Source organism: Halichoerus grypus, chromosome 1 (genome assembly GCF_964656455.1).
Source record: "Halichoerus grypus chromosome 1, mHalGry1.hap1.1, whole genome shotgun sequence".
Classification (NCBI taxonomy): Eukaryota; Metazoa; Chordata; class Mammalia; order Carnivora; family Phocidae; genus Halichoerus; species Halichoerus grypus.
The window spans coordinates 30597026-30622000 of record NC_135712.1 but is presented as its reverse complement, the minus strand read 5'-3'; the positions used below and the strand labels follow the sequence as shown (position 1 = coordinate 30622000).

The following is a 24975-nucleotide window of genomic DNA, read 5'->3' as shown; positions in this document are numbered from 1 at the left end:
TATGTGGACCTATTTCTGGATTCTCTTCTATTCCATTTGTCTTTATGTCTGTCATCATATTACTATTACACAATCTTGCTTACTGCAGCTTTACAGTAAGACTAGAAATCAGATATGTAAGCCTTCTATCTTTGTTGTTTTCAATAATTGTTTGGGTAAAGAATATTTATTTCAGTAATTTAAAGAAGTCATCCCACTGTCACATAGCTTTATAATTTATGGGGAGAAATTACTCTAATTCTTATCATTGTTCCTTTTTAAGGATTGTGTCTTTACCTCTAGATTCCTTTAAGTTTCTTCTCTTAATGATACATTTTCAATAATTTGATTAAAATGTGCCTTGACATGGTCTTCTTTAGAGTTATACTGCTTCAGGTTTGTTGTGCTCCTTTAAATCTGTCAGTTCATAGTTTTCATTAAATTAGGAAAATTTCCAGCTTTTATTTTCTTCACTATTTGTTCCATCCTTCTTTTACTTCTCTACTTACATAACTCTAATTACATATACATTAGATTGCTTGGTATTGTCCCACTATCAAATAATACTCTGTTCATTTCTCCCCCAGTTTCTTCTTTCTATGTTTAATTCTGAATAATTTCATGTAATAGTTCTTCAGGTTTGCTGATGATTTCTTTGCTTCATCTCATCTACTGTTAATCTCATTCAGTGTATTTTTCACTTCAGCCATCATATATTTCATCTCTAAGAGATGTATCTTTTTATATCTTCATGTCTCTCCTTATCATGCTCATTTTTTCTCCACTTTCTAGAACATATGGAACCTGTTTATAACTGTTTCAACTTCACTGGCTACTAGTTCCATCATCTCTGCTCTGACTAGGATTGCTCCTAATAGTTGATATTCATCCTGGATATGTGTCATATTTCCTGCCTTTTTGCATGCCAGGTAATTTATGATTGAATGATGAACATAACCAATTTTAAATTATTTCCTGCTGGATTTTTATTGTAGTGTTTTAAATAATGTTAGATTTTACTGTGGTGTGCAGTTAAGTTACAGGGAAGCAGTTGAATTCTTTCGAGTTTTGCTTCTCTGTTACAGCAAGTTCAAAGCAGTTTTAGTGTAGAGCTAATTTATCCCCACTACTAAGGTGATACTCTTTCGAGGATTCTACCCATTGGTGGGAACATAAACTCTTCCTAGCTCTGTGTTCTGGCATTAGGTAATTTCCTACATCAGTTCATTTATGAACTGATCAACACTAAGCCAAACATCTGAGGGGACCACTCTGCAATTCTCCAGAGCTCACTCTTTTATCCTCTACCCCAAAACTTCTTCTCCAGTGCTTTACCTTGCAAATGCTAGATACACCAGACTGTCCACATTGTGATCTCTTTGTTTCATCTCAGTGAGACCAACGGGCTCAGTTGGGCTCCCCTCCTTTATAGTAGTCTGGAAAGTACCGCCAAGAAGAAAGCTAGAGAAACTACAAGACTCATCTTTTTGTTTCCCTTTCCTCACACATCACTCCCTGGAACTGCCTTGAACTTGAAACACACTGTTTTGTATATCCAACAAATTGATCCAACACTTGAAAAACACTGTTTTGTATATTTTGTCTGGTTTTCTAGTTGTGTAGGGTGGAAAGATTAATTTGAAGCATTATTCCATCACAACTGGTGAAATTAATTTTCATATAGCATCAGTGATAGTGCTACCTTGTGTACATTAAATAATTAGATCATTTTATTCACTGGTTTTGCTTCCTAACAGTTATTTTTATAAAGAATTATTTGTCTTTCTCAATATTTAAGAAGTGTATCTCATAACTTGTGCTTACTATTACTTTTTAATGTGATTTATTTTGCTTCTTATCAAGCATGTATTTAATTTTTTCCAACAGGCCCTATATCTAGAAAGAAAAACAAATTAAACATCCTGCCCTACAAAAAAATACCTTTTATGGCCATGTTGGAGATCTTAAAAAAAAAAAAAAAAGACACACCGAATAACAGTATAAATTAAGGCACAAAAATGTTTGAATATTTGAAACAAAACAAATAAGAGTAGATAAAAGGACCACTAGGGCAAATTAGAAACTAAAAGTCTCAAAAAGAATAGAAACCATAAGGAGGAAGAGCCTAGAATTAACCTAGAGAAAATTTCATTATTGCTATAATTATATATAATACATCATCTACACTTTGGTAACAGCTTTGTAAAACTGTTAGATTAATTTTTTTTTGTTTTCCTGTATATTAAGACTCAGATTTATGCATATTCTTCAGCTATCATTGAAATTATCCAGCCATGATTCTGACACTTCAGCAAGGATTATCCATGCTCAAGTCTGTCTGACAAGAGTATTTAGATATCTTCTAAACTTCAAGAAAAGACTCTGGCTTAGAAATAAGTCAATCAGAGAAAGACAATTATCATATGATTTCACTCATATGTGGAATTTAAGAAATGAAACAGAGGATCATAGGGGAAGGGAGGGAAAAATAAAATAAAATAAAACCAGAGAGGAAGACAAACCATAAGAGACTCTTAACTGTAGGAAACGAACTGAAGGTTGCTGGAGGGGAGGTGGGTGGGAATGGGGTAACTGGGTGATGGGCATTAAGGAGGGCACATGATGTAATGAGCACTGGGGATATGCAACTGATGAATCACTGAATTTTACCTCTGAAACTAATAATACAGTATGTTAATTAATTGAATTAAAAAAAAAAAAAAAAGACTGGCTTAAAAATTGCCAAGTAACAAGCCTTTATTTCATAAATAACTATAAAGGTTTTTTTTGTTTGTTTGTTTTTTACAAAAATAAGCCACATTTACAGTAATGAAAATTTGATAATCTATGATAAAGATATTCTTGCAACAGAGTACCTAATGGATAATGCTACCACTTTTACATTAACTTGAGCCCTACATTTATAAATCTTTCCCCATCGCTAACAATTTTTCATTTTGATTAGAAAGCTTGGATTCCTTTTTGAAGATTTTTTAAACTGGTTCAATTTAAAATATCAGCTGCACTAATTCTCCATCTATGGGTTTAAGATAGCAAACCAAGAAGGTCGAGAGGAAAAGAAAAAGAACATTTTCACTCATGTGGTATAAAATTATAGCCACCTGCACTGTGTCTTCAGTGTTACTAACCGAAATGAAAAGCTCAGAATGAAGTACTTCCTTCTACACCCTGCAGGGAAGTGTTATCACAGGGCAGGCAAAGGAGCCACACTTCCCCACTCACACAGGCGTGCTAAAAATAGCACTCAAACCCTCTTGTTGCAGGAACTTGTTCAGAAGATGAAAAGGCTGTTGGTTAACCATAAGGAAAAATTCCCGACATGATGAAACAACAAGAAAAAGGTAAAGTCAGCACCCATGGGAGCATCTCATTTTGCTACAAGGAAGTTCTTTGTTAATATGTAATTAAGGGCACCTAAAACCAACAGTAAAAGAACACCAGCCTACATCTGAGCAGTACTTGGATTTTTTTTTTCACTTGTGATTCTATCTTTGACTTCATTATGTTTTGTACAGGGGCAATAAAAAATGTCACTAAAAAATTACTGATGTGATTTTATAGCAAAAGACTAAGAATAGCACACTTCAGAGAATCTAATCACAGTTGATGCTTACTTCCTTACTCAATGCTGATGTTTCCTTAATCCTTCAGCTGTTGCTTCCAAATACTCTTTAGGTTAACGCTTGACACATTCGCTTCTGTCAGGAGACTGTGCCATGTTTTTAAAGTATAACATCAAACAAACACACCCTTCATAATTTACTTCATCTTTCTTTTATAATTTTACCAGTACATTTCCTTCTGCTTCTAGAAAGCCTCCAACTATTGAATACTTTTTTTAGGAATTCTTAGAGAAATATTGAAAATATTCAGGTAACTATCACTGTAGTTTATATTGTAAGTTTTTATAGGTAGAGAAGGTAATCTTGTTTAATGTTATCTTCCCAACTCCTGACACAGAGCAACTCCTCAATAAATATGTTGAGTTATTGTAGATGCTAAATAGAAGATAAAAATAACTGCCATAATGCATATTTTTACACAAAGAATGCAAAATTTCTGAAGACTGAACGTGTAAAAATCTATCTTACATGTACTTTGATTAAATTACATTTCTTACATAAAAAGTGCAAAATAAAAATCATATCAACTATGATATAAAACTCTATTAAAAAAACAAACAACTTTAAATTCTCCTTAAATATTTTGTAGGACATTTCAAACATAAGTAACTCTTCTTCTTTTTTTTTTTTTTTTAAGTATGGGGCTCGAACTCATGACCCTGAGATCAAAGACCTGAGTTGAGATCAAGAGTCAGACGCCCAACAGACTATGCCACTCAGACGACCCTCAAACATAAGTAACTATTCTTTTTTTTTTTTTTTTTTAAGATTTTATTTATTTATTTGAGACAGAGCAAGAATGGTGTGTGTGTGTGGTGGGGGGGGGGGGGCAGAGGCAGAGGGAGAAGCAGGCTGAGCAGGGAGTCCAATGTGGGGCTTGATCCCGGGATACTGGGACCATGACCTGAGCCAAAGGCAGACACTTAACCGACTGAGCCACCCAGGTGCCCCATAAGTAACTATTCTTATATATTTTATGTGATTTTTGTATTACTGGTAAATACATCAGCAGCAGTCTTCAAACATCAATGATTAGGGATTCTTGTCTATATTGTTATAATATTTTGGACAACTGAGTTCAATATTGAGGCATTCTAATTAACATGTTCAATGGTATGACAATGTAATACCAGATAATCATATAATTCTAAGAAACAAATTATATCGGAATGACTCCATTTTCTTAGTGACTGTGTCAGAATGTGGCTGAGTACAACTCTGGTGATAATAAGATTACTTGGCATTTTGTGGGCCAGCATGAAAAGTAGGTCAAAAGCTGCAAGTCTTTTTAATGTGAGACAAGAAAGTTTAATTTAGGAAATGATATTAATTTGAGCATTCTACAATGTTCTTAAAGAAAAGAATGTTCTTAAAGAAACATTCTAGAAGGTTCTTAATTTTTGGTTGTTTCTAAGGAGTACAAACATTACAGCTACATCATTTAACTAAGGAAGAACTGGGAAAAGAAAAGTGATATAAAACATGGAATAAATGAAGGTACATACTTAATCCTCATTTGTCTCAACTTTTGTTGACACAGTTCAACTTCCTAAAGCTTGACATTAAATTTAAAACATAATTTTATATTTTTGTATTTTGAAATGTTTCATGTGCCATTTGTTGCTATGTCTAAATTTTAATTAGAGGGCTTTTAAAAACTAAAATTAATATAATGTGCAATGTAGTTTTCACTTATTTTTAAAACACACAATGAATTCTAGTTGCCAAATTATAATTGAGAAGAAATCACACCAGGCCAGAGAAGAGCTCTTCTGCCAACACAATTTCTGAAAACCATCAAGACTTTTCTAATACATGGGCACCATGCTATCAGTGAGTCATCCCTGCTTGTTATTAATCTCAGAAATATATATTATAGATGATCATCCCTTGTGCATTGCTAGATGTATGGAATTTGGAAATTTTTGCTTTAAAATGTTGTTCTCTTTTATAGGCAGATATATTGACCCCTTATCTTGGAAAACCCCTTGTTAACCATGTTTTCATTAAAATTCCTTAAATTATGGAACAATAACCTCAAAGGGGATGGTTTATTAGAGTTTTCTAGGCACCCTATATACTTGTGACTTGCAAATGAATTCTAAATGAATGCTAGACGTGCCAAAATCCAAAAGAATAGCCCATGTGGAAAAAAGATGTATCAAAGCCTAAAGGATTTATGTTTACATTATTGAAATTCAATTGTGGATGCATGGTTTATTTATGCTGATTTGCTTTCTGGCAGCATTGTATGCTCTAAGTCTATTGGGTTTAGGACAGAAGACAATGACTTCTTTTCTGTATATTTTAATATTTTTTCTACATCACTTGTCCATGTTGATAAGACTAGTGACTCAAAAATGAAAAATTTTCATGTAGCATATGTGTAAGTCAACTTTCTTCTCATCTGTCCTTTAACTGACTCAGAGATCTGGATTTTCAATACAGTGTGAGAAAATCATTCATTTGATAAAGAAGGTATGAAAACATATTTTTATACCAATAAAGGAAATGCAATCAAATATGGCGACAATGAATATGTTATATACCTAACTAACATTTGATGATACTATTATATAAAATATATCTTGCACCCACCATGAATACTGCAGTAGCAAGCTATGTAGAGGATGAATTGTTTTATAGGAAACTTATTATTACAAGCACAAAAATAGCCAGATATGTCTTGCTATTTGTATAGATGGGCGATGCCCTGGGGAAGCCTAGAGTCCAGCTAAGAATCTTTGGCTCTTTCATTCTTCCTACACACCTCTGGCTTCTTCTCAGTTGTTGCCAAATCTGCCAAGAATTGTGCTCAGAAGAGAAAGAAAGTGAATATCAAAATGTTACTTAAGACTCCGAATTAGCTAAGAATGTATTCTTGTGGTCTGCAGTGATGTCCTTTCAGAATTCTAGGGAAGACACACTCTTTTTCCTACCTGATCCAAGTGATGGGTACAAGCATGTGTCAGCTTGCTGACTGGCTTTCCTAAAATAAGGCAAATTGTACTGATAAGCATGGCATTGGATAGTATTTCTTGAGTGTTACTCTGGTTGGTGGGAAAATATGAAATTAACACAATATAGGAACAGGAACTTTTTCTAGTATTAGTGTCCATGGTTTTCTCCCTGGTGGCATATGATCGGCTGCAGAAAGCATACATTATATATATGGGAAGATTCCAGTGCTAAGGTTGAGAATTAATACTCTGATGCTCTGATGGTATGAAGCTCTTCTGCTGGAATTGACTCAGATAAAAAAACTGAAGCACACTCAGTATTTAAAAAATGCACTATACTTTTCCCCCATTATTTCATATAAATGTCCTAATACCTTTTTTAAAAACTTGCTTCTAGGTGTGCATTAAAATATATGCATTTTCTATTGAGCATAAGTTCCATATTTTATTGGGGAAAAAAAAAAAAAGAAAACCCAGACAAAAGAAGCTAATTAAAAAACACTAAATGTTTCTCTAGTGTAGTGCATTAACAGCTCTTTAAGAATTATGTTATAACAGTAAGCTGTAATTATAACATGGTATAATAACGATATAATTCAGCAAGCTCAAAGCAATTCTACTACATCCAAATACAGTGAATACCCAGAAGGGAATGGCATTTTACAACAACTTGCTTTCCTGTTCTACACAGGTCATATAATATTTATCTTTTATTTCACTGAGTGTGATCATGATGCAAAATAATGTGCTCTGCTGTGTAGAAAGGGTTAAGTTATGGCCTTTGTGAGCCATTAGTTGGAGATTTATTGGGGGAGTTAGTGAGTCTATAGTTCAATATGTGGTGATTGAACAAGGACCATAGGTGCAGAGATGGAGAGAGGAAGAGAGCCGAGGCAAATGACGTCCCTGGGGCTTTACAACATATGGCCCATCAGTCAAGGGTCAAGCCCCCTCACAAATTGCATGCACTTTACATAGCCATCTGCATCAATAAATTACTACTCTTCTGTAGCCAGGCACTAATGCATGAGCAAGAGGGATCAGTCCCACTTACAAATAAACTGTTTTATTTATTCTTGTTCATTTTGGCCCCACGGTGTGACCTATCTTTCCACAGTAGAATTTTTTCCCATGGTCACTCCAACTCACTAACAAACACCCTAGTTTTTAAAAATGTACATTTGTCTTGTCCAGAGTGATAACATATGTCCTGAAGAGTAACTAAGGTGCAGGTGAAGCAGGTCAGAATGCCCATGAGAAACTGAACCTGTGAAGATGAAACTTCAACACGTTAATTTATCTTATTTCTTTCCGCTGGGATTCCCCAGGATGCCCAATAGCTGGCTTGCTGGGGGAACTTCTGGGAATAGTGTACTTTGCATTTTTAGATGTTGTTCATTTACAAATTAAGACTGTTGGCATGAAAGCAACTAGTTCTTTTGACTACCACTTAGACGGGAGAGAACCTTTGAAACTGGTAGTCCTGGGCACATTTGAATGGGCATACAAAACAGATATCATCTAAGATGCTTTTTGTGTCAATTCAGTTATTAGTTTTATTGCCTCGTCCCTTATTTGTTTTATATTTCAGTGTTTTTGCACAAAAAATTAAAGCTTTGTGGGTCTGAGGGTATCTTTTATATCTGAAATGTGAAAAAATATGTGGTAGTTGGTACTCAGTAAGAAGCAAACACTTCTGAAAAAGTATAAATATTGGAAAAGTTCATCAGTTTATAGTCATGTGATTGGTTGGTGGTACATTTAAAAAGTCAACCTGTTTTCACAAAAGCAGGCTATTTGGGGAGGAAAAAAATAGGAAAAGAAGATGAAGAAAAAGGACACCTTGAGGTAGGCATTGTGACTCTTTCATAAATCACTTCATTTAATTCTTGCAACAATCCTCTGATGTGGGTAATTATTTTCACTATTTTATAGATGACAAAACTGAGGGTTAGTCAAGATTAAGGGCACACATTGAGAAGAGGTAAAACAGGGATTAATAGATAGCTCTGCCTGGTCCAAAATTCAACACCACCCAATCTTCTAAGGAAAAAAGAAAGGAAGATGGAGGGGAGCTGTGAGATCTATAGTGAAACTGTGGAATCATGGAATCCTAGGGCAGAGAAGGTCCATATATGCAATATTGTTCAACCAACTCCCTGTTACTTTAACCTCATCTATAGCAAGAAGTACTCATGGGTAGCAGAAATGGGGGAGAAGAAGCAGTTCAATTCAAGAAGAAAAGTAATACAGATAAGAAAAGAGATGCACTGTGAGTGGGAATGTAAAGTGGTGTAACCACTAAGGAAAACAGTATGGAGGTTCCTCAAAAAATCAAAAATAGAACTACCATGTTATCCATCAATACCACTTCTAGATATTTATCTGAAGAAAACAAAAAATACTAACTCAAAAAAATATATATGCACCCCTATTTTACTGTAGCATTATTTACAACAGCCAAGATAAGAAAACAGCCTAAGTGTCCATCACTGGATGATGAAGATATGTATGTACATATACGTATATACACGTATGTACATATGTACATACACACAATGGAATATTATTCAGTCATAAAAATGAAGGAAATCTTGCCATTTGTGATAACGTAGAATGGACCTTGGGGCATTATACTAAGTGAAATAAATCAGAGAAGGACAAACACTGTATGATTTTGATTATATATGGAATTAAACAAACAAACTAAACAACTTCATAGATACAGAGAACAGATTATGGTTGCTGGAGGCAGGGGTAGGGGATGGATAAAATGGTGAAGGTGGTCAAAAGGTACAGACTCCCAGTTATAAAGTAAATAAACCTTAGGAAATAATGTACAACATGGTGACTATATTTAACAATACTGTATTACATATATGAAAGCTGCTAAAAGAGTAGATCTCTACTAATGTAATGTTATATGTCAATTATACCTCAATGAAAAATAATTAATTATAATTTCTTTTTTTTAAGAAAAAGAAAAGAGAAGGAGTAACTGGAGATCAGTACATCTCTGAAGCTCAAATGTAGCCAGGAATAGGCTCAGTGATTATGCAGATCAAGGATAGGTTTCAACTGATAAGCTGTCTGGAGCACTGAGTAGAGCAGGATTCTGAGTGATGCCCAAGATCAATGGGAAAAAGAGACAAAGACGGGACAGCTTAGAAATAAATAGCATGAGGAAAAGAGGAAGTTTAAAGAAATACCTGGCCCTAATGAAATATTCTTGAACTTATCTGAAAAGCTGGTTGAAATCTCAGTTTGCTCTTATACTTTATGAGACTGGGTCTGGATATTCTTTTGGAAAATATTCTGATCCTGGACATCTTACAGAATATGTAGGAGAACTTTATATGTACAAAAATATTGAGATACATATCCGCATTTTTTTTTTTCTTATGGGTTGGTATGTTTTAAAAGGGCAAACCTGGATTCCCTTAAACCCTATGCAGTTCTTTAAATACTCCAAAGTAGTCTATCAATGCAAAACTTAATTAATTACCTTTTAAAATGAGAGCAAATAGACACAGGCATGATTTAGCATGGGAAACACAGATGTGTACTTCACATCTGAGATTGAACTCTAGTTCATGAAACATATTAGAGTGGACACACGACCAAAGTCTTTTGATTTAGATGGAAAGTATACAGTAAGATTTGCATTGTAATGGATCCATTGACCCCTGGTCAAGATGGAATTGTCAATAGAAGTGTCTTATGTATGGTATGAATCATATCTAATGGTTCTATTAACATCATATTGAGATTGAAGTCTCAAGGACCATGACTTAGAATAATGGAAATGGAAAAGGCTTTATTTATTATTTTCATTTCATTTCTGTAAGTGTATTTTTTTCACCTTTATATCATTTCTCATAAAAAAGTAGGCAATGATATACTTGTTAAAATTATATCAAAGCACATAAACTTGTAAAAGCATCCAATTTTAAAACAGATGTTTTTCCCCCAACAATATCAATTCCCTAATGGCCTACACCTTAAGTAATAAGGAGAATAGGGACTAATGGAAAGAGAGGAGGATTGGCAGTGAGCAAACATAACATATTCTGCTACTCCTGCCTCTGACATCCTGTGCAACCACAGGCAAATGACTCTATTTCCCTCTCTCACATTCTTCAATTGGAAAATGGGGATAACTTGATGCCTGCCTTTCTTTTATGTCATGGGATGTGAGGATGAATCAGATAATATAAATGAAGCATTTGGAGCACATTAGAAGAAATTGGTTTTTGAATTACAGTAATTATTTAATGATGTCTTATTCCAGTTCCATCAGATTCACTAAATTCAGTATTTAAGTAGTAAAACGGGCAATCATCAATCCAGACAGTTTTCTCGTTGTTCAAGGTATTTCTGAAGGAATAGGAATAGGAGATTTTTATGCAGTGGTATCCCTGAAGCAATAGTCCTATATGCCGTTCTAATTTTTTAAATGTTAAAATACAGTATCTTAACTATACTCCCCATTTATTTTAACAGTTAAGTGGGAAGGCGGCTCTCTATTCAGACTTGTCAGAAGCACTACAATGACTGATAATACTATCAAAGAAACAGAAAGTGTTAAAGGGACAAAGAGAGAAAAGCCTTCATCTTACTATATGTGCAACTATATCCTAGAAATAATCAGAGTGCAAAGCTGTGGTTCTAGCAGATTCTGAATGCTGATGGAAGACCATGGCAAAAACAAAAAAGCATTGAATTCTCGAAAAGGATCAAGTACAGAAACTGAAGGATACTTTTCTCAGCAGAGGCCTTTTTCAAAATGGGAGAAAAATCATAAAAATGTAAAGTTAACACTCCCACGAGGGCTGAGAATAAATCTGAATAAAACAGAATAAATCTGGATGGAAATTACAAACTTTGTCCAAATGTACACAAGTAGAAAAGAAAAAAATCTAGAAGTTCATGTGGAATGGCAGTTGCTACAAAATTACTTTGGTGTGAAGAGAAGCTGAGGATAGATGTGACCAACAATGAACAAAGAGTCTATGTTAGAGATTTACTAATAAAGCTGAAAACAACATGTCCCTGGATGTTTTAACTTTCAGTTAAGAACCAGACCAGGACCTAGAAACAAACAAACAAATATTCTGTTACTATAACTACTTACATAACTTTGGTAAAAACAAAAAACAAAAACATTTTAGGAAAAAACCATTGTCATACTTTCCATTGGATAAAAGCACATAATTTGAAAATTTAGAAATTCCAGGGGCGCCTGGGTGGCTCAGTCGTTAAGCATCTGCCTTCGGCTCAGGTCATGATCCCAGGGTCCTGGGATCCAGCCCCGCATCGGGCTCCCTGCTCCGCGGGAAGCCTGCTTCTCCCTCTCCCACTCCCCCTGCTTGTGTTCCTGCTCTCACTGTGTCTCTCTCTGTCAAATAAATAAATAAAATCTTAAAAAAAAAAAAAGAAAGAAAATTTAGAAATTCCAATTTAAAAAGCGGCATTATTCTCTTGGATATAGGCCTTAACAACATATTTATGAATATGTCTCCTCAAGAAAGGAAATCAAAGCAAAAATAAACTATTGGGACTATATCAAAATAAAAAGTTTTTGCACAGCAAAGGAAACCTTCAACAAAACTAAAAGGTGACTTACTGAATGAGAAGATACTTGCAAAAAATATATCCAATAAGGGGTTAATATCCAAGATACATAAAAAAATGTATATAGCTCAACACCAAAAAACAAACAATCCAATTAAAAAATGGGCAGAGGAACTGAATAGAATTCTTTCCAAAGAAGACACAGAGAGGACAACAGACACAAGAAAACATGGTCAAAATCACTAGTCATCAGGGAAATGCAAACTAAGACTACAATGACTACAAAGACTACAATTAAGACACCAGTCAGAATGGCTAGAATCAAAAAGACAAGAAATAACAAGTATTGCCGAGGGAATATAAATTGGTGCAACCACTAAGGAAAACAGTACAGAGGTTCCTCAAAAAATTAAAAATAGAAATACCATTTGATCTAGTAACTCCACTACTGGAATTTACCCAAAGAAAACAAAAACACTAATTCAAAAAAATGGGGGCACCTGGGTGGCTCAGTCGGTTGAGCATCTGACTCTTGATTTTGGCTCAGGTCACAATCTCATGGGTTGTGGGACTGAGCCCCAAATTTGGCTCCATGCTCAGCGGAGAGTCTGCTTCTCCCTTTCCCTCTCCCTCTGCCCCTTCCCCCACTTGTGCTCCCTTCCTCTCTCTCTCTCTCTTTCGCAAATAAATAAAATCTAAAAAATATATATATGTGCACCCCTACATTTATTGCAGCATTATTTACAATAGCCAAGATATAGAAACAGTTTATGTGTCCATTAATAGATGAATGGATAAAGAAAAAAAATTATCTATATATAGAGAGAGAGAGTGAGAGAGAGGGAATGGAATATTATTTAGCCATTAAAAATGAGATATTGCTGGGGCACCTGGGTAGCTCAGCCGGTTAAGCATCTGCCTTCGGCTCAGGTCATGATCCCAGGGTCCTGGGATCGAGCCCCGCATCGGGCTCCCTGCTCGGCAGGAGGCCTGCTTCTCCCTCTCCCCCTCTGCCTGCTTGTGTTCCCTCTCTCGCTCTCTCTCTCTGTCAAATAAATAAATAAAATCTTTAAAAAAAAATGAGATATTGCCATTTGTGACAACATGGATGGACCTAGAGGGTATGATGCTAAGTGAAATAAGTCAGACAGAGAAAGACAAATACCACAATATTTCTCTTATATGTAGAATCGAAACAACAAAACAAACGAATGAACAAACCACCAAAGAAACCCACAAACTCATAAATACAGAAAACAAACTGGTGGCTGCCAGAGGGGAGGTGGGTGAAGGAAATTAACATGTACAAAATTCTAATTACAAAATAAATAAGTCACAGAGATTAAAAGTATAGCATTAAAAAGTAGCAGATAAATAACTTATAACTTAGCTTTCAAGGCATGTCTTTTTTTTTTTTTTTTTTTTTTTTAGAGTAGGGCCTTTTCTACTTCTAGCATAATTCAGAATTCTAAATTTCCTTACCTGGTCAGATGACCCTGCAATTCATTTTGCAACTTGTTCCATTGAGATCCAATACAACACAGAGAACAGAATCTTCCATTTAGTAACTGTGTGATCTTGGAGAATCTATTTAAGCATTATATTTTAGGTTGGTTTTTCTTTTCATATGTAAAATGGGGATGATATAGAACTGATGGGGGGATTAAATTAATTAATAACTGAAGTATTTAGAGTAGCACTCAGTTCATAGCAAAGTTAGTTCTTATCATGATCATGATCATCATCACCAACCTCATCTGTTCTCGCAAAGATTTACTATAATCATTTGCGTATTTTATAGTATTCCAACTCCAAATTTATGATGCTAAATGACAATGGTTAAAATATGCATGATATCCCAAGTAGCTTTTATGGATTTTTTAAATATTTTTTTCTAGGGAGTTTTTAAAATATATTTTTGGAATTTTTTTGTATGTGCAAGAGAGGTATGCTTATTCTGCACTTCCAGGCTCAACAATCTATTACTTACAAGGATGTATAGGCAAGGTCCATCCAAAGACTTTTATGGAGAGAACATTCTCTCATTGTGAATGCACAACTCCCAGTACACTTAGCAGCAGAAGTACCCTTCCGTGAGTTACTTTGTGCCATAAAAACCTGGTTCCAAATGATCATTTAACTCACTACTTTTTTCACCCCTTGTACATCCTTAGCAATTTAAGTACCACAATGTTGTCATTTGTCATTTTGCAAAACCTAGATTTCAAAAGGAAGACAAAACAGTAGGATGTGTTTTTCAATCACTAAACATTATCTGCCCCATAAAACATATTGTGTCACTTGAGAATATCTGTTTGAGCTTCATCTCAAAGATACCCTCCTGCTACCATATGAAACAATGGAGCTGGTGATGGGTTTGTTCCCAACCATCACGGTTTTGTGAACATATGAAACTGAAGTGGTAAAAATTACGAGGTGGGCAGCTTTAAGCCACTATTTTTTTCCCGTGTGAGGATGTGTCAATCAGTGTAAGGATATTTTAGAGTACCATCAATGATTCTCCTGTCTCGTTCACACAAACGATGAAATCTGAAATGCACTCTTTTGGCAACAGAGCAGTCAGAGAGTTTTTCCATAATGGGACTGACTTTCTTCCAACCAAGGCAATGAACCGATTTAAAAAAAAAAAAATATAGCACACAGACATGCGCATATGAGTATATACGTCTGGGTATCAGCATTTTACTGCTGATATATGAATAGTAATATTGTCATGATCTTGGATTAAAATATATTCTTGTATGTAAAAGCACAGATTCTCCAGAACAAAGGTTGAAGCCATAATAAAAGCTCGCTTTTATTATTTCCTTAGAGGGCTGACAACACAGTGTAGCAATATGTCTTGTTCTTTCCAAGACTAAACATCGTTTAAAAAGATCTCTCTTCCCAGTCTGCAGAAAAGCTTTAACAGCTCATTCCTATTTAAAGTGTCTTTGGAGAGAATATCATCCTCCCCTTGGATCTAATTGTCACTGTTTTCGTAAGTGGCTACGCTACTTGTAAGTTCCTTCTGTAAACCACCCCTGCCTTCTCCAAGAACATGTTTGCCATTTGGCCACAGGCACTCATGAGAGTCCGGTCTCTCTCTCTCTCTCTCCCTTCCTGGATTTATTTAAAATGAAGCACCTCGCTTCTATGGCAGACATAGAGAACAGAGGCTGGTCTCCAGCTAAATTGCTTTCCCATTCGCTCTCTTTGCCCTGAGATACTTCCTCAGATATGTGACAGGCCGATTAGAAACCAAGAGTCTAGGAGCGCCTCATTTCATCACTAATTCTGGGTTGGCAGCCTCTCTGTGACATTCCCACGAAGCCCAGCTACCAGGAAGAGGTTTCCAAGAGGTCAAACAAATGCAGTTTCCCTCACATTTCCTGCCTGGCTGGAGCCTGCAAGGCCCCCTCTACCCCCAAAGCCACGACCAAAAGGTGAGGTTACCCACTGGGGCAGCATAAGTATTAGAACCTTGAAGCGAAGGGGATGTTGCACAATTATTAGGTCATTTCATCATTTCAGGGACTCGATTATCGTGACTGACTCTCCTGTCAGTCCCACCGTCATCAAATAATTGTACAAACCTCATCTTCACTTCTACTCCAGAACTATGGCCTGTGTGACCTTGGGTAAGTCATTTAAACTCCCAGAGTCAGTTCCTCTTGCCAGATATAACACACTAAATTACTGTTTGAGCTGAATCTTCTTTGTGCTGCATTGCTTCATTTAAACTGATGTGGCTATTGCAATTCAAAACAGTGAATCAACTCGGTTCACCTTAGAGAAATTTCTTAAATCGCAGTTCGAAGGATCACAAACAGTCATGTTATCCATCCAGAGTTGCAAGTAAATCTTGAGTGCACCGATTGCTGAGAAATCACACCCACCTCCCCCCCCTTTTTTTTTTTCAATTTCACAGGAATTAAAATGCTGTTCAGTTATGCTGTGAAGTATTATCACCTCAATTAGAGAACATTACGCTATTTCAATAAGTTGGATAAAGGGCTGTAATAGGTGTGTCTTCCATGCCCAATGTGTTAAATTATATATTCAACAAATTGTAAGAGTATTCATATTTTCCCCCAAATCCACAAATAGGCTGCTGAGGTTCTGTGAAAAACATCCTATCCCAGTGCTCTCCCCGCCTCCCCCTTTCCTAATTTTGCTGACCACCTGTTTTATGACTTCTGTAGGCCATTGCAGAAACATTAAGAGGAATAAGTTGATACCATGTGAGAGTCGTTTAAAAGGAAATTCTAACCAGAATGACAAGAGGATCTCATAAACGGCCTGACCCTCAGCACGTCCCACAGGTAGAGCCACGGCCCAGCAAAGCTATTAGTGTAAACATTCAAGAGACAATAAAGAAGGCTGGCCAGAGCCCCAGATGGTGCCGCCGTAAAAACACATTCCAAAGCTTGGCATCTGGATTTTGCAGCTGCCATGCATAGCCCATATGCGGCAATAAATATTGGTTCTGGGGTTGGAACGGCTAGAGGTTGGGGTCAAATGGAACCATCTGAACCATCACAATGGAGCAAACAGACAAAGCCCGGAAGTGATTGTGAAATGGCATGTACTTTCTCATATCTCTTATGCCTTTTATTATTGTCAGCTGCTGAAATGCTAAGGTAAACTTTTAGGGAATTAGAGTTTATTTGTCAAAGATCAGCAGCTAGGATGCAATCATGGTTTTTGGTTCCCGCCGTTATTTTGCTCACTTCCAAATATTAAGCTCTACCTACTCTCATCCGTTGTTTTGTCATCATTTAAATTCTTAGTACCTGTGTTCAGCTATAATTATCAGGTCTGACACAACCTCTTAGTAACCAATTGTTTTCTTTTTCAGATGCACAATATTTTTATTCATGTATTTGTTCATTCACTCAACAACTATTGATTATTTACTATGGGCCAAGCATCAAAGGTACAGTGATATACAGAACAAAGTCCCAACTCTCATGATGCATATGTTCTACTAATGCTAATTTATACATTCACTCCCCAGTATTTAGTAAGCACTGACCATACACCATAGATTTCTCATCTCAAAGAGAGAAGAAATTTTGTACAAGGGGACAGACAAGAAAACAGACAATAATAAGTGTGTGAAATGCTAGGTGTAACCACAGAAGATAATTTCCTGAGAACACAGAGAAGGGTCTTTAAATTGGATATGAATACGACAAAGGTATCAGGGAGGGCTTTGCAAAGGAAGAGAGACCTCAGCTGAGAATGGGAGGTTTAGAAGGAATTAGCCAGGGGAACATTCAGGAAAAGAACAAGCCAAGAGAAGATAATGGAGGGCTCAGAGCTCAGTCAGTGGTTTAGCAGAGGTGGAATGTCAGACAGGAAGAAAATATGGAAGGAACTAAAGGTACGGTGGGCAGTCATGGCCAGTCCTGAAGGGCTTTTTGCAAAGCACCCATGAATTAAAAGATATTTTGTCTTCAAGGCAACCGAACTGGGGAGATTCACAGGTACATAGATAAAAGGGATAACGTCCCAAAGAAAGATATTTTGGAAGTGGAGAAGAAAGATCTGGCTTGTTTCCAGCCACAAGGTCCCTGAGAAGGCATATAAGCTGGACTTTGAAGCAAAGGTAGGATTTTAGAGAAGAGGATTGTGGGTAATTTGGCAAAAAATGAGTATCGGAGTATTTATCGGACTTTTAAAATGATCTGCTCCTCTGAAGAAAATGAGTACAATTTTTGAGCTAGTAAAGTTAAGAAAATTGAGGCAGGACATATAATTAGATAAAAAGTAACCCAGACATGAACTTCTGTAACAGCCATGTTCTCCCCTCCCACCAAGGGATTTAGTGTATTTTTTAAAATTATTTTGGTTGTTACTTAACCCAACACTAATCTTGCTTCCAACTTCAGGGTCACCTAAAATTTCCAGATATCCTTTCCCTTGAAATCCATACAAGTGGATTTGGACTACACCTACCCTTTTAGTTCCCTATACATACTTTCCATGGCACGCTGGCCTCCCCCTGACATGCTGGCACATTCTTTCAAACTTACAGAATGTGTCTCATCGATAGGTTATAAAACCAATACCTTTTGTCATACACTTCCTGTCTAGCAGAGTTTGATACAAGTTATTTTGCCCCAGGTTCCGCTCCAGACGTTTTAGCTAAAGAACTGTTTAAATGGCCTCATAGCAAAGCATTTTATTTATGAGATAGATTCAAATCACATGCCCTGACATATTATTATCAAAAGATGTTTATGGCATCATTCTTTATTACAGATTATTTTTCGTCAACGTGTATTGTGTCTTAACCATTAATATAATCTGAAAACACTACTGGTAACAATATTTTCAGTTAAACCACTGATCTCTTATCTCATAAACTGAATTAGAAAATCATAAAGACCCAGTACCTTCAAGTAATCAGATTAGTTAGGTAGTCAATCGTATGCTAAGCTAATGTTGCTGAAAACATAAGTTCGACCATTTTTACCAAGGGTTTTTCACTGTTTACATACCGACTACCTTGTCCTTTATTTTTACTGAGAGTTTGCATTTCTGAAAATTAACGCTTTTAATTTCTTTCAGTCAATATATGGTGACTTCCTATTATGTCTCGCAATCATTCTTTTTGAAATAGTGTTCTAGTTCCTTACTCAAGTCCAAAACGCATGCCCGTTTTCATGGTCCCTACATTTGACTACAACAGCTTGCCAATTAAATCTTGCCAGGTCTCGTCATTTCAGCGTTCAAAAGAGCTTCTAAAATCCCACCTGCTCTGTGAAGCTCCTCAGCAATAAAGACCATTCACAGGGCTGTGTTTGTTCTGCCTTGTCATAACCTTTGGGCTACATCCTGTTTGCTGAAAAGCCAATCTTTTGCCTGATAAGGCTTGCTGAGGGCCCCGTCCGCTTTGTGCACCATGTATATTTAAATAATAAAACAGAAGCTGGTGATCACAGGGACCCTCATTTCAGATTATCAAGTGTAAATTAGCCAAGTGTTTTGATAGCTCTTAATTATTGACAACAGACAGTCTCATGGAAGAGTCTGCATAAGCCACGCGGCTAGGTAACATGAAACCTCGCTCCTCTCCTTGGCAATTACGCCTCTGCTGAGATATGGGGAGGGGAGGGGGACCACCAGGTGTCCACCAAGAAGGACAGAATTTGTGGATTAGCAAAAAAAAAAAGTGAGAGCTAATGAGGCTGTGGTCTAGGAGAGCTTTCATTAGCAGTGCTGTATTAGTGCATAATTCGGAGACCATTTTCAAAAAGGCTCTAAAATTGCCTGAGAAATCAGTGGTGCACAACATAAATTACTGAGCCAAGCAGACTGGCTTCCTCAGACACTGTCAGGGTGTGTGCGTTTGGGTGTTCCTTGTGAGCCTTGGTTTTATACTCTCTTCTTAACAAAAGGCTCTCTTGGGTCAAGTTTATTCCTCCTTACCCCTTTCTCCATCAATATTTTTCACAAAGTGCTAGACAGTACTAATTGATAAATTTTTGAAGATTTTTGGTACTAATTTTTTATACGAATACTTAAGCCTCCCAACATCTTTATGTTAAATAAGATATAAGAAGCTATCAAGATGTTTATGCTGAATCAAATAGAGACTACTTTTTGAACGGGGTTATTGTTTACACACATAGACACACGCATACTTATTGAGAAGCTCACTGAGCATTTACTCCATTTTACTCCTTTGACTCCTCTGGCTTAAACATATTCATGGTTTATACTACATTTACTACTTACTGGTTGAATTGTTTTTAAAACATGGAAGACTTTATTCTAGGCTCATTATTAATTCATTATTAGTTCATACTTTATCATGTTGATGTTATCCTTACCATGTGCGTAACGAAAGAGATGAAATAATTTTCCCAAATCACATAACTCGTATTCGGTACAGACTTGCTTTTAACATTAAGATATACTACAAACATTTTAAACAGTATAAAATATTAAATAAGTGAAGATTTTTAAAAATATTTTAGGATGATAAAAATGCAAAGGATTTTAGATTTGTCTTTTGTTGTTATCTGTATTTTGATCTATTAATCCCATTTCTGCGAGTGGCATTAAAACAGGAGGATCACTGGCACCTAAAGACATATTATCTATAAAGACAAACAAAATTTTGATCAACTGTTGACAATTAGGTGGCTTCACTGGGTTAATGAGTTTATAGACACATTAGCTATCACATACAGAGCTTCAATAATTGATCATTTTGGAATCAAAGATATTTTTTGATGTGATAATTGAAACACATGCTCAGGGCTGACAACAAAGCTGGCTTACAATCTGCAGTAACTACTCAACCTCCAGACAGAAACACCATTGGTCAGTTTTATGAATGCAGCTAAATGTCTAGAAGTAACTGGAAACCTTCTGTTCTTACACACCCATAGGCTTTCCATTGGCAAGACCGTTTTCTCATGGCTTTCTATAGAATAAATTAAAATGTACTTTCCAGAAAAAGAAAATTGTGTTGGCGCTTGGGATCCACTTAAAAACATAATGTCTTCTTCCACTATGACTACAAAAGAATCTGAAACGAAATTTAGCTCCAATTCTTGCTCATGGTTTTCATCCTGTGATTTGCTCTCCAAATCTACAGGACTCCTGAATTACTATAGTAAGAGTTTGGGTAGTAACTCTAGAAGAAGTATACTGTGTTACCCCAAACTGTTTGGTTCCTGAGTTGAGAAACTAAGTTCAGCTACCACTGGACGGACATCTGGTGCTTCTCAGCACCTCAGAGGTTAATTTCCTCACTGGAGCCAGTCTCTGAGAGATACATACCACCACAAGGTGGCAGTAGAGATTTGTGGTCACATGGTTAGGAACCTCAAAGAATGGGGCTTAAATATATTCAGGGTTTATACTACATTTACTACTTACTGGTTGAATTGGAAGACTTTATTCTAGGCTCATTATTCTTACAAAATTTCACTTTGCCAACACTTTAACAGGTGCCTTTAAGAAAAGCTTTCTCTATTTTCAGGCTCATACACCCTAATTTGATTTCAAAACCTCAAAAAAGATTTTGATTCCCCTAAATTCATGTTTCACTGAATAAATATCACATTTACATGTTTCCTCTACCAAAAGAAAATTCAATCTCCCCAATACGAACCTAAATTCTGCCTCCCTAGATATCTGGGATCTTAGTGAAAAATCTCAAGTCTACTTCTCCCTTGGACAATACAGTTGAAGCTTTGTATTTCAGAGGGTTTTTCCTCTCTAAGAAAAGATACAGTAGCCTGTTCCCGTTATGCACAAAATTGGCAATTGAAGTTTAATGGAAAGGTCATTAGACCTTGGGTCAGAAGATCTGGGACCCTGTCCTTATTCTGCCACATTTTGCTGGGTGATGTTGAGCAAGACATTTAACCCCTTTGACCCTTGGTTTCCTCTTCTGTCAAAGGGAAATGCTGGCTCAATAAGGAAATAAGGATTAAATAAAAGTAAATGTAATAAGTGCCTAGAACAGAGTAGGTCTTCAACAAATGCTATACTAGAAAGTGCTTTAATTTCTACTGGCAATCAACACAAAAAGATTATTGAGAATAAAAACAGGTTATAATAAAAACAAACTTAAAAAGTAAAACAATTCTCCCCTTTTTTCTAACAGTTCTGAAAGGTGTTCAAGATCACATAAGACTACAGGTAAGAACCTTTGGTAGTTTAGTTTTCAGATTTTATGTTCTCAGCTTGGAGAAAGAAGCCAAAACCATCATTCTCTCAAAAGCCCAAGAAAGAACTGTTTTAATTACTTACTACACGGTAAAGCTACTTCTAAGGTTTAGTCCTCTTTTTACTCCCTAGAAAAAAACTACCGCATTAGACAAATTGAGCTTTGTATTGATCCAATTAAAATATGAATAGGTTGACTTAATATAGCAATTACTATTCAGTAGCAGAAAATTATGTTTTTAAAGAAAAAATAAGGCAGCATTTTCCTGATCTTCTCAAACAAAATCAAAATGAGCTGGTTAGCTAAACTGTCCTTAAATATAGTGATTAAGCAAAATATAAAATAGAACAGCAAAAGAAAAATTATGTCCAATGTGTCTTTTTAATATTATTTTGAACAAAATATGTCAAATATTATAAATTAGGATTTTTTCAAGATTTTATCTTTAAGTAATCTCTGTACCCAATGTGGGGCTCAAACTCACAACCCTGAAATCAAGAGTCACATGCTCTACCTACTGAGCCAGCCAGATGCCCCTATATATTAGGAGTTTTTAAGTGTCAATTTATACTTATGGTTCTAAGTCATTTCTTTACCACTTTTTCTGGTTTACCTTCTCGGAATCAAGAGATTAGAATCCATACTTCTCTCTATGAAAATCACAATCTTCTTATGGAAATAACTCATATACTTAGAATGGAAGAATACGCCATTGACCCACTGCTGACATGCTGTCATTTCTCAGTGGCAAAAAAAAAAAGAAAAGAAAAAAATCTGATTTTCCATCATTTTAAAGTCCTGCAGGCCTACTTAGCACATTGTATGATTTTCATTGCCCAACTACATTTGGATTCTTCCTACCAGGGAAAACTTCGTTTCATGTCAGGATTCACATTTCATAATACTTTGGTAATACTAGACTTAATTTTTAAAAAGACAAAATTTAAGATTTTTTTTTTGCAATAGAGCTATTCAATAAATTATTTATTTTTTTATTCTTTTTTTATTCAATGAATTTTAGACTTATTTCTGTAGTTTATGTCACATAGCTCTTTATGTGAATAAATTCTAGATAAATCATTTTTTCTCCACCTGATTTAATTTTAAATTCCCCTTCCATACAAGTCTGTTTAAATACCTAACTTACAGAAATACTTCCTTGGCTCATATGAACTTTTACAATTAATTTCCAACTTTACCTTTTGAAGAAGTCTCCTAGGAACCACATTATCTAACATCCTAAATCAAGTCAAAATTTAGTGTTGAAATTGTGTACTTCAGAGGCAGTCCACTTCTTACAGAATCAAATATAAGCATCTGTTGGCCATCTGGAGAAACGGAGATATGTTGGCTTGAGCACTCCTAATCTGTGCTTACTTCTCAAAAATTTGTTTGCAATACTTCCTAGTTTTCTTTGACTTGGATCTTAAAATGCTCCACACACATCCGTAATGCCAACTTTAGTGCACCCAAACATTTTTCAAAACAACATAAATTGAAGGTTAATACAACTAACCATATAAATGAAGTTAATGTTATTTTATCAAATAGAGTAATCCACCTTTTCTAAACAGGTGATCAGCTAGAATTCATTTACCAAAACTTTGTTTATTCCTAACTTAAAAACAGATGCAAAATATCTGTTCTTTAGAAAGAATCAAATGCCATTTAAAATGAATGAAGTGATTTATGAATAAGCCATGCACACATTTGTCACTCTCAGTCACGATATTTTTTTTTTCTTGGTTTTTTAAAAGAAGGGGTGGTCTCTCCTTGCTCATGAATCACGGCGGCAAAAAAGCAAACACTGAAAAGCGCCACCACTCAGTGGTCATGAAGACACAATCCAGGTGTATCCTAAAGTAAGCCCAAGGACTGCAAAGTGGACAGTATTTAAGAGAATGCCTATTCCAATGTTAACACTTCAATGTCTGATTCTGAAGCAAAAGACTCGTGTGTGCTTCCGCTATTTTATGTACACAGCTCAGTCATGGCACACAAAGACTATATGTACTTTGTCTAGTTTGATGAATTTACTTTTAAGAAAGGATTAAAGAGATGTTCAAACCTGAAAAGTAAAACCAACCATCTGCTCAGGTGACATTAGATTTCTCTCTGAGATACATTGCATTTAGGCATATGGCCCCAGCTCTGCCTTGCCTCCAGCTCAAGGTGTAAGGAAGACTGCATATTGAAGAAAGAAGGGGGAAGGCATTTCCACCAGTGGAATGATAGAGGCAAAATGGAAGGAGGCTGAATATTTGTTGAAAGCCCAATGCGGACACCTCGTCCAGGCACCTTTGACAATTACCAGATAGAATCCTCAAAGTGATCTTCCAAAGTAGGCTGAAGGCCTCCATTTTACAGAGGAGAGGACTTAAAATGGCCCCAATATAAATAACTTGACCAAGATTACAAAGTGAATCAATCAAAAGCCAAGACAGAATTCAGTTCTAGGCTTTCCAGATCTAAAGCTAATATGTTTCTCTGAATTGTAGTGGTCTTGAAGTAGGCTAGTCATTTTACTTATGACTATATGATAATATTTTAGAGCTATAATTCTGACTTCTTGCATGTATGGTATTAGTGTGCTATGAAATAATAGAGTTGTTCTGTATTTATATAGAAGAAATATTCTTTAGAATGGTTCCTTAAAAGCAGGGTAACTCAAGTAAAACTTACCTAGGGAAAATTGGGAAAAGACACTAAATCTAACACTTGATAACTTTACAGCCAGCTATTAGTTTTCTGTGCTTAGAGATACAGGTACTAGATATCATCATCATCATCATCATCATCATCATCTAGAGTAGATATCCTCAAATTTGATTAGAATAAGAAATTTTTTTTTAAAAAAGAAACATTCTCTCTGACTCCACTCTTAATACTTATTTGTTTTATATTATACAAATATAAAATAGGTTTAAGTTCCATATGTTTATGTCCACAAAATTTTTAAATATAAAACCATGCAATTTCTAAAATTTAGATTAACAGCATCATTTTAATTTGATAGGTGATATTATTCAGTTGAAACTAAGTATCCCTTGCAATATGAAGATAAGGCTGTCAGGTACTATGTGGGGAGCAACCATCCTTTTCTATTCAAACACCTGCAAAA

At 35.7% G+C, this 24975-nt stretch overlaps 1 protein-coding gene across 18 annotated transcripts in view; it reads right to left on the bottom strand.

Annotated features, from left to right (window-relative positions):
- ROBO2 (roundabout guidance receptor 2) overlaps nucleotides 1-24975 on the bottom strand; it is a 1625448-nt gene that overhangs the window by 348502 nt on the left and 1251971 nt on the right. The gene's annotated exons all lie outside the window — the stretch shown is intronic.